Source organism: Oryzias latipes, chromosome 22 (assembly GCF_002234675.1).
Source record: "Oryzias latipes chromosome 22, ASM223467v1".
Taxonomy (NCBI): Eukaryota; Metazoa; Chordata; class Actinopteri; order Beloniformes; family Adrianichthyidae; genus Oryzias; species Oryzias latipes.
In genome coordinates this window covers 27393299-27408103 of record NC_019880.2, presented here as the reverse complement: position 1 = coordinate 27408103, position 14805 = coordinate 27393299, and the positions used below count along the sequence as shown (strand labels likewise).

Sequence of the window (14805 nt, the reverse complement as noted above, 5' to 3'; positions counted from 1 at the left end):
CTTAGGGAAGTAGGAGTGCCTCATATGGTTTTTGAAATTATGGCAAAAGGTGGAAATACCTGCTCTAGACATGGTCAATTTTTTTATTTTACTTGTCTCATCCAACAGCTGAGCAAGCAGATCAAAACTGAAGACCTCTTGTGTTGGACAGATGTTACTGTTACAATAGGGGTTTTTGGATCTTCAGACAAACAAAGTGTATATTTGTATAAATCCCTTTTGTATTTAAGGGCTAAGCTATATTTATAATAATTATGTTTATATGTATTGCTTGTTGAACTGGACAGAAAGAAAGAAAAGAGAGAGAGAGTGGGATGTTAGAGAAGGGGTTAAGGGGTTAAGATGGGGGATATAGGGGGGCTGGAGGAGCAGTCGAAAATACAGAGTCATAACATAAGTATGCCATATGTACGTTGCATAGCTTAGTTCACACATACACACATCAACACACACCACTAAATAGCATGCACACAACTATTATAGGTTTTAAGTATAAATATACATGAAATACTTATCTCACAGGGCGCACAGACTAAAATAAAGTTATGTACACAGACAGGTACACACAGGATTTGCACAGCCAATATTATTGGAGAGGAGTGTAAAAAAAGTACCCATGCCCTTTAGTTGTGCAAAAGTGAATAAGCAGGTGGGTTAAATGAATGTGAGCTTCTTAGAGTGAACCTTGAATAAACTGAATGCTCGTGCAAATGCAGGAGTCCCAGCACCCCACACCCTAGAGCCAGCGACAGACAGCGCTGGCTCTAGGGATTGGATTTAACTTCAAGTAGTTTCTTTAATATTAATAAGCTGTTACACTTGACCCTTTCTGTTTACCTTATCAACTATTAATTCATTATCTGCAATGATGAAGATCCAGCTGACAGCATGTACTCACTGTCTGCTCTATATTTCCTGCCCTGATAACGGGGGTTGGGTGGGTGGGGTGGGGTGGAACCTCCCAGTCCATATGCCTGGTTCCAACTGTTTGAGCAACACTACTGTCCCTCTGTGCCAACAGAACACTGATGCAGGTCAGAGGGGAGGTGAGATGTCTTCAGAAACAAAAATAAAGAAGTCAACTTCCCTTCTGTTCAGGCTCCTATGATCATCCATTGTGTACATAACTGCTTACTGCCAACAATGTCTCAGTGTGAGACTAAGTGTTGTCAACAGCGGAGCTCTTTTTGCATTAGTACATTTATTTTCACTAAGGAGACAGCACAATTACAATATTCTCATTTTAAGAAGGCATTGGAGCCAAGATCGTCTGGACCCACTGTTGTGGAATGGGGATGTTTATGTGCTGGGGCCGTGCGCGTGTGTGTAGGCGAGAGGAGAGAGCGGATTCATGTTGTGTAGGAAGGAGAACGATAATAAAAGAAGGTTTCCCCCAGAAGAACTGCTATTGACTCTTTATTAACCCGTTACGGAGAATCTAAGGGTCCGAAAAGAGAAGTGAAACCCCGAAGGCCTTCAGTCCCCCGCGCTTCTGACCACGGTCGGAAAGGAAAAAAAGTCATTGAGGGAAAGGTTTAACACCACGCTCAGCCATCTCGCTGGTAATTAAAAGAGCCCTGTTAGTGCTGTGTTACGGTCAGTGGCGGTTTTTGACATGGGCGAGGTGGGCGGTGGCCCAGGGCAGCACATAATAGAGGGCGGCATTTTCCTTTCCCGCATTGTTACAAATAAGGAAAGAGCTAAATCAAAGGGGAGACTTTTAGCTTTTATTCTGACATGGCTTCTACAGCCAGCACTTTGCGCTTTTATTTTGACACAATTGACACTGAACATCGCACCCATGTCTTCATCCTCTTCCCTCTCCACACCTATGGTGTAAAAAAAAAAAGGGATAAAATAACTAAGAGTGAAACAACGTCAAACAGCCACATAAAAAGGAATTAGGCAGAAGAAAAACCGGTCGTCAACCCAATTTCGACCAGAGCAGGTAATGGGGATTATTTCCCACAATTCCCCACTTCGACACAGCAGACCCAACATGCAAGTGACCACCCCCCTCTGCTACAAGACACTTGCGCCCACACCTCTTTGCGGTAGTCTTTGGAACCTAACAAGTCAAAAAAATTGGAGAGGGGGGCGCAACTCACCGGTGGCTGGGTAAATCACACTGACAGGTAATTGGGACAATCATCTCTAGGCCGCAGCTGTGCGCTCCGATCATAGAGAGACGGAGCCGCAAGTGTCAGAGGAAGGAAGGGAAGGGTGGTGGGCGCAGGCTGCGAGGAGCCCAGCCAACTTGTGTATAAAGTATTTCGCCATAATTATAAGTAAATGAACTACATATATTTTCTCTGCATTAAGTCTCCCTTGTGTAAAATATCCCAAAATACTGTGCTCATTAAATAATGTATAATCTTCATATAGCAGGAAGTTGGAGTTGTGCTTAACATTCAATTTAATTTTAATCTGCCTCTCCCCCTTAGTATGATCTGTGTTATTATATCTTTTATATTTATTTCACTGTTTTGTAATGTATGTCACCTTTTTTAAATCATTAGGTATTTTAAATTATTTTATTTGATCACTCAACTACAAAACCGTCAGGACACGTTTCCCACAATGCATTATTTTGTAGTCATTTGGCAGATAGCGATCAGCACGGTACTAAATTTCCAGTTGCGTTCGCTTAAGTTGGGCCTTGCTCCCGCCCCTTTCTGGTGATATTTCTGTGATGATTGACAGGTGATGTTGGAGCAAAACCATGTCACACACCAGGTGATCTGCACAACATTTCCACCTGAGTGATCTCAAACACACTGATTGTGCATCTTGGCTGCACCTATTTTATGGAAGCGATTCTGTAGCATAATTAAAACTAAAAGTCAAAACCAGAAATGCTTTTTAATTTTCAAAATGAAGCTGCATTTTTTACTCAAAATTAAAATGGAAAAGCAATCCACCAAAATGCTTTTCATTTTCTTCCTCAATTTGACAATTAAAATGGATTAACAGAAATGCAGATTTTGCTGTTGGATGACAGCTATAGCAGATTTCACCATGCTAACAATGTTGGTTGCACCAACACTCACTCAGCGGGATGCTGCAGGAGACTAAAATGCAGCTTTATTCCCCCAGTGGTAACATTATTATACATGGTAATAATTATTGGCAAGCTTTACCAAGTTTATTTTAGCAATATTTACATGTGTGCTGTAGCTCATCATTTTTTCAAATCTGCTTTTGTAGAAATGGAGTTTTAAAAAAAGCTTCTGTGCTGTTCACCTCATGGCAATGCATATTTTACAACATGCATTGTATCCCAGTGAGAAGAGCATTTAAAATATGTTTTCACAGCAAAATAGGCTATAGAAATAAGCTGACATTTTCTTTTCTATAAATAGGATAAAGGATTTGTTCAAGAGTTGTTGGGGGTGTTCCGGGCATGACGCACTGGGCGGAAGACCCAGGATACACTGGAGAAGCTACATCTCTCAGCTTGCCTGGGAACGCATCAGGGTCCCCCCAGTGGAGCTGGAGGTAGTGGCTGGGGTGAGGGAAGTCTGGGCATCTTTACTTAGACTGCTGCCCACCGCCACCCGGTCCCAAATAAGCAGAAGACGATATGGATGGATGGATGGATTTTGTTCAAGAGCGTCAAGGTTCAGATGGATTTTGATCCCCTCAAGAAATGCATTAAGAGTGAAGAAAATGATAAGAAAGTTGCCTATATTATGGGGAGCACAATTTAATAATTTTGTACTGTTTTTTAAAATAAATGGCACTGGACTTTGAGTGATTTTGGTGCACTGAGGCATACCAGTATCTTTACAGCGATAAAGTCTGCTGCTTTTGCTACACAAACAGAACTATTTGATATTTTTGAAGGCTGGAGTTCAGCTCTGTCAGCCACCACAGATAATAACCTTTATCTGACACAGTTTTATTTTTTTTCAATTCCATCACTATAAACTGTTCTAAAAAAATAAAATGGTTTCTCTTTGAAATAATTGTGAGTTTAAAAGCACCTATTAGATGTATCACATGTGCTCCAGAGCTCGGGTAAATTTAATCAAACAAGTGTATTCCAAGTTGTTTGAACTCATTTCACTTAACGTGCATATAACACCAAAGCTTGAACAACTGGCCATTAACTTTCTAACTGAGTTTAATGCAGTTGCCACTGCAGCACAACTCAGTTGGCAGATTTGGTCTTGAAAACAATAAAGAAAAAAAGAGCGAAAAATGTTGAGCTTGACAGTATTCCATTAAAAAGGCCATGAAAAATCTAGATTGGAAAAACTTGAATTAATACATTTATGCATGTAAAGTCATATCGAGTGTTCTTACATTTATATACATCTGCAAACATGATCACTGTTGGTAAAAATGCATCACTTGTACTAAGTTCCTGTTTGTTGTAGCGGAGCCAGTTAGGTTGATGTTTCAGACAAATGGTGCACTTTATGGTACAAGCACCAAATTTGGCGTGGATCTACCTCCGGATCCCCTTTTTTAGAAAAGCAAGTTAGTCACAGCCATTTGTGAAGGGAGCCTAAGGTACATCCATGAAAAACCTGATGCTTTTACCACAAAATGCACAATTATTTGAATAACCAGCTCCAATCTGGTGCATGTTAAGAAGTGATGGATGGATGGATGGAAGGAAGGAAGGAAGGAAGGAAGGAAGGAAGGAAGGAAGGAAGGAAGGAAGGAAGGAAGGAAGGAAGGAAGGAAGGAAGGAAGGAAGGAAGGAAGGAAGGAAGGAAGGAAGGAAGGAAAAAAAAGAAGGAAGAACCAAATAACCATAAATGAAAATTACAAACTCTGTAAAGTTGGAAAACTCTCTGGAAGGATTGTTCATCTGGGTCATGTTATCTGCTTTTTCACAACTCTTTGTTTCTCCATTTGTTCATGGTTTTGTCATTGTTAAAAAAAACTGTTTTTAGTAGAAACATTATCTTAATGGTGAAAAAAGTAAAACAAAATCCTACTCCCAATTAAATATACTCTCAATTTTAAGAATGAGGCGTTAATGTGTACCGTATTAATCATAAATAATTGTGGAATTACAGTTTCCTTCAGTCATCTCTAAAAGGCCAGAAGGCATCAATAATACATTTCTATTAGAAATCTATTATTTCCCATTCTCATGTGAACTTAGCCTCGCCTTGTTTCTATTTCAAGAAATAACAAAGAAACAATACCCGATAAGTAAAGAACAGAAAAACAAACAAAACGCCAGCAGCAAACTGACGGTTCTACTGCAACAGGTTGATTATATTTGACATTTCCTAAAGTTAGGTTGGATTTTGTGGTGTAAGTCAAGGATGAACAGTAACTAAAATCTACGACAGCAGCCGATTGATAGTTTTGCCGGGACAGAGAGCCCAGCAGTCTGATGGCCTGTGAAAGAAAGCTGTTAAATATGCTGGTGGTTCTACACTGAAGAATATCAAACCTCGCTTTAGAAACCAGCCAGGAGAACAGTCTGTGGTGGGGATCTGTGTGTCAACAAGATGAACAATGGTGTTCTTAAGACACAGTCTTGTAAGGAGCCTATTTTAAAATGTAACTGGTAAAGGTAAGTTCTTTATACCCTTTTTGGATTTTAATTTAAAATGAACCTTTTAAAAGTAGCATGTACAATTGAGTCGAGCATCTCAGCAAATGCTTTTTTTTAAATGTGTATTAAACAAAAACATATTGGATTGGAACATGCAAGATGACGGTGAGAAAATGTTACCAGTATGTCTCTAAAAAATATAGAACAGTAATTATTTCAAAATATTTTCCAATTATTTTCACAGTACAAATGTTGTCTTTTGTACATTCATGATCCGAAATTATGTAAAAAAAAAAATTTGTAACAGTATATACTAGTTCAAAGTTGATTCTATTGAGTTTAAAATCTAGGTGTTCATAAATACTAAGAATTACTGATAGGGCACTGGTAGGAGGGATGTTACGATTCCCAATTTTAAACCATGTTACACCATTGACTTGAGTCACGGGGAAAGGGAATTAGTGTATCCCAACTGCATACCATTAGGTCTAAGTTTTGTCATGATTTGAACTTGTCTTGTTTTTGGTCCTTGTTCTGTCTTGTTTCTGTTTCCTGTTTTATTTTGAAAGTCTCCTGTCTTGTCTGTTTTCTTGAGTTTTACTTCCTTTGGTCCCCATCAGCCCTGATCGTGTCCACCTGTGTCTTGTCTGCCCTGTCTGTATTTAAGTCTAGTCTCTGCTTTCCTCCTGTGTTGGTCCATTATTCCTGTTCTGGTGTTCATGCCATGTCATGCCCTGTTCCTTGTTCCTTGTCCCTCGCCACGCCACAGTGAGTTTTCGTTTGGTTTTTGTCATCCTGCTCTGCAGCGCTTTTGTTTGTGTTTGTAATTAAACCCCTTGCCCCGGAACTTTGTGCCTCCTGCCTCTGCATTCTGGGTCCTACCGGCTCTCGAGCCACCTCACCGTGACAAGTTTAACGTGTCAAATACATACTGTGCTAAGTTTAAGAAAGATTTATAATTTATTATTTTATTAGTATAAGCCAGTGCTTTTTAATCATTTTTTGCAAGGCCCCCCTTAGAAAAAAGAAAATGTCCCCCCCCCACACACACACACACACACACTCGCACGGTGACAATATATAGGTTAGTAGCTATAAAAAATGTGTAAGTATACCTAAAATTGTATCTTTTAACATTAACAAAATATTATTTATTACTGCAAAATTTAGGATAATAATAAAGAGAAACCTCAAATAACAAACATTGACCATGTCTATCCCAGGTATTTCCACCATTTGCTGCAATGACATCTTGACATCAACGTCTTATGCTCTTCACTAGTCTTGTGATGTTGTTCTGAGGCAATGTGTTCCACTCTTCCACAAGTGCTACATGCAGTTCTGCCAGGTCACTTGGATGTGGGGTAGGATCATCCAGTCTTTGCTTCGGCTGGTCACAGGGCTCTATAGGGTTCAGGTCAGGGTTAATTGCTGGCAATATCATATGAGGCATGCTCACTTCCTGAAGTCCAGCTGTGACAATTCTGGCATTATGTGATGGAGCATGAGAATCCATGAACAGAAAGTTGGGGGTATGCTGGTGGAATTGGGGAATGATGAGGGGTTCAATGATGTCTCTGAGGTAAAAATGTTTACAATTTCATGTTTACAATGACTGGTCCATCTACAATAACCACGTTGGTTTGCACAGACTGTTACACCTCCCCAGTGAACCCTGGGGACCATTGACCTCTGCGTATTGCTCACCTTGCCTTCTCCAGCAATGCTGACAGCCATCATTTCTGTGCTAGGTGACCCGATACTCATCTGTGAACAGAATTGTAGACCATTGCTGCATTGTCCAGGTCACATGGCCTTGTACCCACTGGAAATGTTCCGTGTCTTGGTGTCAATGGAGTCACCTGCATGGTCGTATAACATTCAATTCAAAGTAGTGGAGTCAGTTGTGAATTGTTTGTCAGGAAACCCTAACACTACGGTGGCCCAGAAGGGTCCAAAAACATTAACTTACCACACAACACATTAACTCACAACACAACACATTAACTTACCTCACAACACATTAACTCACAACACAACACATTAACTTACCACACAACACATCAACTCACATCACAACACATTAACCTACCAAACAACACATTAACTCACAACACAACACAACACGTCCTTGGGCAAGACACTGAACCCCACCCTGCCCCTTCCCTGTGTTCGGCAGCGGAGCAGCCACCAGTGTGTGAATGTGTGTGTGACTGTAAAGCGCTTTGGGCCTTGTAGGTAGAAAAGCACTATATAAGTATACGCCATTTACAACACAATAACTCACAACACAACACATTAACTCACAACACATTAACACACAACACAATTTCTACAAAAGAAGTTCTACAAGAGAAGCTAGCAGCAGTGTTGCTAGATTGTGCGGTTTTGGTTCTAAATTTGTGGGTAAAAATGGCTTTGGTATGCATAATTTTGGCGGTTTTAGGGTCGGTTCTGCTGCTTTTTCCCCTCATGAATATATAATAGCGGACTACGTTAGGCCGTGTGGCTGTTGGAGTTCTATGTACTGAAGCTCCGTGAACTCACCAGGTATAGACGCTTAATGGACCGGGCTCTGTCATCTAACCTGTTGTTGGGGGTGTGCAAGGCCCGCCCCGCCTCTTAGAAATTGTGTTCTTTAAAGCTTGATACCGCGGCCGCGTGTGGGAGGAGCTACCAGCTAAAGTAATCGTCTGATCGCTACATGGAGCGGTGTCTGTGTTTATCAATGCATGCACCCGTCACATCTGGATAACGGCCCTGGCATTAACAAAACCATGTCTGTGTGGATAGGTCCTAAGGTAATGGTCATGCTTGAGGTCTCTCACTCACCAGGCTGCTGACGACAATTTTAGACACAACAAGCTCACCCGCAAAACTTGACTGTCTACTACCAACCCGAAGGCGAGCTATGGCCAGGTGGCGCTGCTCGTTCATTCAGTGACGTCATGTGGTCATGGCTGTTTAAAAGATGATGAATTTGGAATAACCGACAAAATTAACTGTAAATCACCACAGAATGTTGAAATTGATGCAACATTGAAAAGGTTTTTATTTTAGCATTTTCAGGGTTTGGTCCAATGATTAAGACACACTGAACACGGTGAGATCATCATGTGGAAAATACTAAATGAGGTTTGTCTATCATTCCAATACATTTGCTTTGCTTTCAAAAATCTGTGAAGTAAAACACTGTGTACAAGACATCCACTGAGTTTTATTTTTTCTTTCCCCACAATATCCCTAACTGATTGTGAGTGTTTTACTTCTTTCATCACTTTCTTCCCATGGGTTTAGTTAACATTGTTTCAGATTTTGATAGTTAATACATATATTTTCTATGCCACTCCATTAACATTAAGCAGTTTTAGTATTTTACCTCAAAATTTTCAGAAATAATTTATTTTATGAGTGCTTTTCAGCAAAAAAAATAAATAAAAATAAAAATGTTTTCCTCATGCTGTCTTTGTTTTAGTGATGGCAAAGATTAATGTTGATGGCTGAGTTCTAGGAGCATTTCATGGCTGTCCAAGGCTTCCTTTCTACCAGCAGCTATTTGCAAACACTGATCTGTGCTTTATAAAAGGGCCACAGTCAACTTTTCCTGGATAGCATCCGTGTACACTTCACCAAAGAAGAGGTTAAGTCAGCTAAGCCATCATGTATTCTTGTCATTGACAAGAGCCGACCAACAAACCCAAATATTCCTGTAATGATGATGCCTCTACCTGCAGTTTAAATTCCCCAGTCTGTCACTCTTCGTCTCTCTGAGCTCAGCTCTGCCTACACTGCATTACCCCAGTTGCAATTGATTGTAACTCCTGCTTCTATTGATCGATGTCTGGATCAGAGGTCCTCTGACAGACAGACATGCTCACTCACACCGGTTATGCTGTCTGGATTTTACCACTTTTCTGCAGAACCACACACTGGAGATGAAAGATTCATCAGCTGCCTGGCAACCTGTGAGGAGAGCTCGCAGCACGACGAGTAAATACTAAACATACAAGAGGCAATACAAAAGACTGAGCTGATTGGAAGCACGTACAAATTGTGCAGAATATCCACTTAACCAAAGTCATGTATATGTTTGATTACTACTAACTTTTCAAATGCATCTTTCACTGATGGCAGCAGAGCTGGACTGCAGCAGGAGTCTTTCTAAAGCACATTCTTACTAAGATTGAGGTCTGAAAAATGATACAGACCAGAAATCTCTCACGACATGAACTGAGAGAGATCTGGCTGCAGACAAGACGGCACCTGACATAATTGGCCGGAAGCAGAAATTACACTTAGCACATGTACTTACAGTTGAAGTGGCACAAATTTTGTGAATCTTTCTCCAGGCTTTTTCTTTCACAGCTCTTTTCTGACTTTGTGTCATATAATTCTGATCGGACACAACCGCAATTAGTAAACAGCTTCATGATCAGTTTTCAACCAGTTGGCACTTCAGTGTTTTGAAAAGGACACTACCCAAATGTGTCTACTAAAGCAAAAAAGAGACAAGAAATTGTCTTTGCAAAATGCTCATATTTATTAGGTATTTTTATATTGAGAAATTGTTGATGTCAAATTGGTCGTTTCAATAAAAAAGTACTGGGCATGGTGTCCGAATCGCTTTTTTAAATCCAGGGCACTACATAGTCCTGCACTATATAGTTTTTTAGTAGTTAGGGAGAAGGGAGGGAATTTGGACATAGCCAAAGTTTCTTTCTAAGTGATGTGGGGGGAACGTCAGTTTTTTTTGTCAAGGACTTCTGGTTCTGGACATTAATGTCTGCAGTCACATCTTCTTGCACTTGATGAATCTTGAGTGTCTTTATTAAATGCTTTTAATTTTATATGTATAAACTAGATGACTAAATTAATGCTTGGAGGAAACTTATACAAGATTCTTATTTTGTAAAAGAAAGATTAAAAAAATAATTCATATTATTTAAGCACATGAATATTTTTTCAGCTAAATTTTATAGATTATGTGCAACAGTTTGTGAACATTTGCCTGTAGAAGGTAGACATTTATGTGTTATGTGAAACAGATGCTGACCTTTTATAGTGTTTAATGTTCTTTAATAAATTATGCTAATTACCCATGGGTCTTAAACATAAATGTTAAAGACATCTTACATCATATTATATTACAAGTAGAGTAAGATGAGCCATAATGCTGTTCTCTGAGCAATGAAAAAGACAACAGTGCCACACTAGTATTCTTGCATTTCAAGTTGTGTACTTTGAGTAGAAATTCTCATATTTCTTTTATAGACAGTTATGAAAATATGATCTCTAACAAAAAAATGATTACAGCTCATTTTGCCCCAGGTTTGGGTCATAATGAAACAATTGAACAAATACATCGGAATAAAATTAACCTGTCCTGCTTACTTTAAAAAACACAAAATATGATTTTCTCACCAAACACATCAGCAGTGTTCAACGTGTTTTTGCTGACAAAATCTTAATCTTAATGTTTCCATGAACAGAGACCGCCATTTTTTGATGGCAAACAGAATTCATCTGAGAAAGCTTATGCTCAATTCCTCATCATCCGATCTTCCATCTATTCAATTGAATTTTTAATTCAATTCAATTCCATTTTATTTGTATAGCCCAAATTCACAAAAACAGTCGTCTCAATGGGCTTCTTGTCGGTAATTGAAAAAGTCAAACATAACATCAAAAGGATCACAAATACATAGAGGTCAATAGGATAATACTAAATTGAACTAACAAACTGACTAAACTAAACTGGCATCCCTGCCCTTAGACCTTTGCGGTAAGGAAAAGCTCCTAAAAAAAACAGATTCCGGAAAAAACGAAGAAATCTATATCAACGCATTAAAAGTGAAAAAGTGATTCCATTTGTTTTTGACAATAGAACACTCATCAACTAACTAACTTTAACAGAATGTCTTCCTTTCACAATGAATGCATATTGCATGTCAGGAGCATCCAGTTTCAATGTTGAGTCAATATGCAGACACGATCAGAGGTCCTGCAGTGCGTTTTGAGTGTCTGGCAGCAGCATATTTCATGGGGCGTGTTGTGTGCACATCCAGAGGTCAAAAATGGGAATTTTGGCCAAGCATTTGGCTGAATTTGAATTGCTTCCATACCCCTAAAGCTTCTCCCTACCCCAAGATGTATCCCTTCAAGTAGAGAAATATGGACAAAATAGTCTTTAAATCTGGACATTACAACAGCTCCATGATGTCATCAATAGCCGTCGGTCATCTGCATTGACACCAAGCTGCCAGTGCGCAGAAAAAAGATAACATCGTTTTCGCAGCTTTAGAAAGTCATGCTAAAACAAAAAATCATTGCTTACATTTAAATGTAAATATCTGTGCTTCAGCATACACCCATATGAAGAAATGCATTTCTCTTCCGCACCACAGTGCAACGAGGATCACCCATACCATCAGAGTGAAAGCCAGCCCTACTACGACTCCTAAAAAACACTTGCAGACTCTACTACACCTTCGGAAATTGGAGCAATAGGGAGGAGCCAGAGGGGTACACAGCAAATTTTAGTCTTTGGAATAAACTCCATGAGAGTTCAAATTAACTCAATCTGAGTGTAAAATATGTGACCATCAAAAAAAACTCAAAATAATAGTTAAAGTAACTCTTTTGCTAGAGTTAATATTTTAACTCAATTTCCAGAGTTTTATTTTAACTCTATTAAGGTTTAATCCTACCCTGAGTAAAATAAAACTCTAGATTTTAGTTAGTTTTAAGTAACTCTTATCAGAGTTCAAATATAAATTTAAAAAATGACATTTAACTCTTTATATTTGTTTATAATGTACAAAAACACAAATGCTCTGAACTTCTCCTGTTTGTTTGTTTTCAGACACACCATACATAAAACATTGTTGTGATACCATGTACCAAATTTACAAAAAAAAAAACATTGGCAAAACTGCAATACAAATTTTGCATAAAGAAATAGCCAGTGCATCACATACAAAAAAAACAACAGTAAACAGTGCATTTTATCACATTCAGGACGGTAAAATTGCACACAGAATGACAACGTATCCTTGAGACTTGGGGAGCTTGGTCTGTCATATTCTTCTTGTGGCTCAGTCAAATCTGAAGATTTAAAACAAAAAACAAAACACTTGGAAATGTGGCTAATAGAATCCCCAAATCAAATCTTAAATAATTTTTCACTTCAAAGAAGGTGAATTCTACAAAAAGGTTTTTTTACCGCATGGTGTAAGAGTCACATTCTCTGTCTGAACAGCCAAAGGTCTGAGATGATTCTTCAGATGAAGGCTCTGAAATTAAATGAAAAAATACAATTTACCATTGCTTCAAAAAAAGATAAAATATTACATTGACTGGTTCTTTTCATCTAGGTGGCATTTAATTAGAACTTTTTTGCCTGTTAAATAAATAAACCTCAGCAAATGTATTGCAATAAAATATACGTTTTTGATAGACCTACCAAGTTTCTTTATGTAGCAACTTCTGGAAAAACATCTTCAACCTCGACACCCTGGTCATCTGTGACCTTTAGTGCTGTAGTCTCTGGTACGAGAAATTTCTGCTGAACTATTTTGGAACAAAAAAAAAATTAAAAAGCCAACATTTTTTTTACAGTTTATGTGCGTGCCTCTTGAAGTTTAATGTCCTTCTTTCCCCAAAAGTTTACTTTTACCAACATGATAGCCTGGAATAAAAGAAATTTTGATTGTAGCAGCTTTCACCATGAATGACCAAGGGTGAACATATTTCTTGAAGCATTCAAAATGAACAATCAAAGCAAAAAAATAAATGAAAAATGTTTAATTAACTTTAAAGCCCTCAATTGTTGGGTTCTCTGGGGTTCATAAATTTATGCCATTTATGACTATACTTGTAATTACTAAAATGATTTTGCATAGCTGTTCCAACCGCCAACATATTTTGCTGTTAACTAAAATGCAGCACCACCACCTCTAAATCTACGCAAAACGTACATAAGGCACATTCAAACAGGAATTGTGTTAGCATAAACGAAGCAGCTGTGCCATCAGATTAAGAGAACCCACATTAACACATAGCTAAATACCTAGCTTTGACCGGACAAAAAACCCGCACATTTCGATGTAATACAAAATGGAGTGATTAAACGCACAATCACGGTGGCTTTTCTCCTACTAAGAAGGTATTTCTACATCAAAAACCGGACTATAGCACCTTAGCTAATATGCTAACAAGTGCTAAATGCTATAAATGAAGAGGAAAGCAAAACGGTCTCCTCAAAATGCACATGCACAAAACATTTACACAACAATACATTTATTAAACTATTTTCAAAGTTTTTGTTTCACTTACCTTGCAACAAAGTTCCACTGCTCATAATGCCTCGAAGTTCTGGCGCTATAATTTGTGCTGCGAGGAGTTCTGCTACACCTGGACATGCCCCGACACATAGCTCTGCAGTTCACTCCAGCCCCACCCAACCACACCCAGCCATCAACTCCACAGTTTGTTAACGGGAGATTCCTGTACACCCATGAATAAACTAAAAAATGTGACGACTCTAAAGAGTAAATATAACACTTAGTATAGTCACATTTAAAAAATAAACTCCTGAAATCCAACTCTTTCACACTTTTTTGCCTAACTCCAGATTTTTCAACTCTGGAAATTTTCTGTGTAGGGAAGCAATTCAGATTCGGTCTTTGTGTTTCGCCAACCAATCAAGGCTCAGCTTTGGCTTTTTTTTGATTATGTGATCAGCAGGTGGAGTCCAAAACCAACGTGGAGAAAAATCTGATCAGTCTACTCCTAAACTGTATATTTTTATTATTTGAATCGGTACAGTAATAAAGAGTTCCTCTAAGTTTATTCTTATTTTTTCCCCTCCTTGGAAAACTGCAGGAGAGCTAGTGACAGAGAGACAGACGTACGGCTGAAAGCAGCCATCATTTAGACACCGCTCCTGCAGTAGAAGGTGAAGCTCACCATACTGGAAGAGTCTCTGAACGATCTCATGAACCCAGACATGGATATGTGATCACAGATGCTTTTGGAGAACTCTTCGAAATAAATATATCTGATTTCTTAACATCATCCTTCTCTTTCATGTATTGTACATGAGATTTACAGTCAATGCTTCCATGATGAGGCTAGAGATTTTTTGCCTGTTGCTTCTCCCACACACAGTGGGAGCATCAAGTTTATGAACACATTTTAGAGAAGTGTTGAACAGCAAATTTGACGCACATCAAAACAGGCAGGGGACCCTGATTTGACATGCAAATCGTGTTTGGTGTGAA

The 14805-nt window shown here is 38.8% G+C and overlaps 1 long non-coding RNA gene across 1 annotated transcript; it reads right to left on the bottom strand.

The window, feature by feature from the left end:
* Window positions 1-12379: 12379 nt before the first annotated feature.
* On the bottom strand, window positions 12380-14330 carry LOC110017557. The gene is made up of 4 exons (XR_002292979.2): window positions 13859-14330; window positions 12987-13093; window positions 12747-12816; window positions 12380-12628 (listed from the first exon to the last, which is right to left on the bottom strand). It is a non-coding gene; the product is annotated as an uncharacterized LOC110017557 (long non-coding RNA).
* Window positions 14331-14805: the final 475 nt, after the last annotated feature.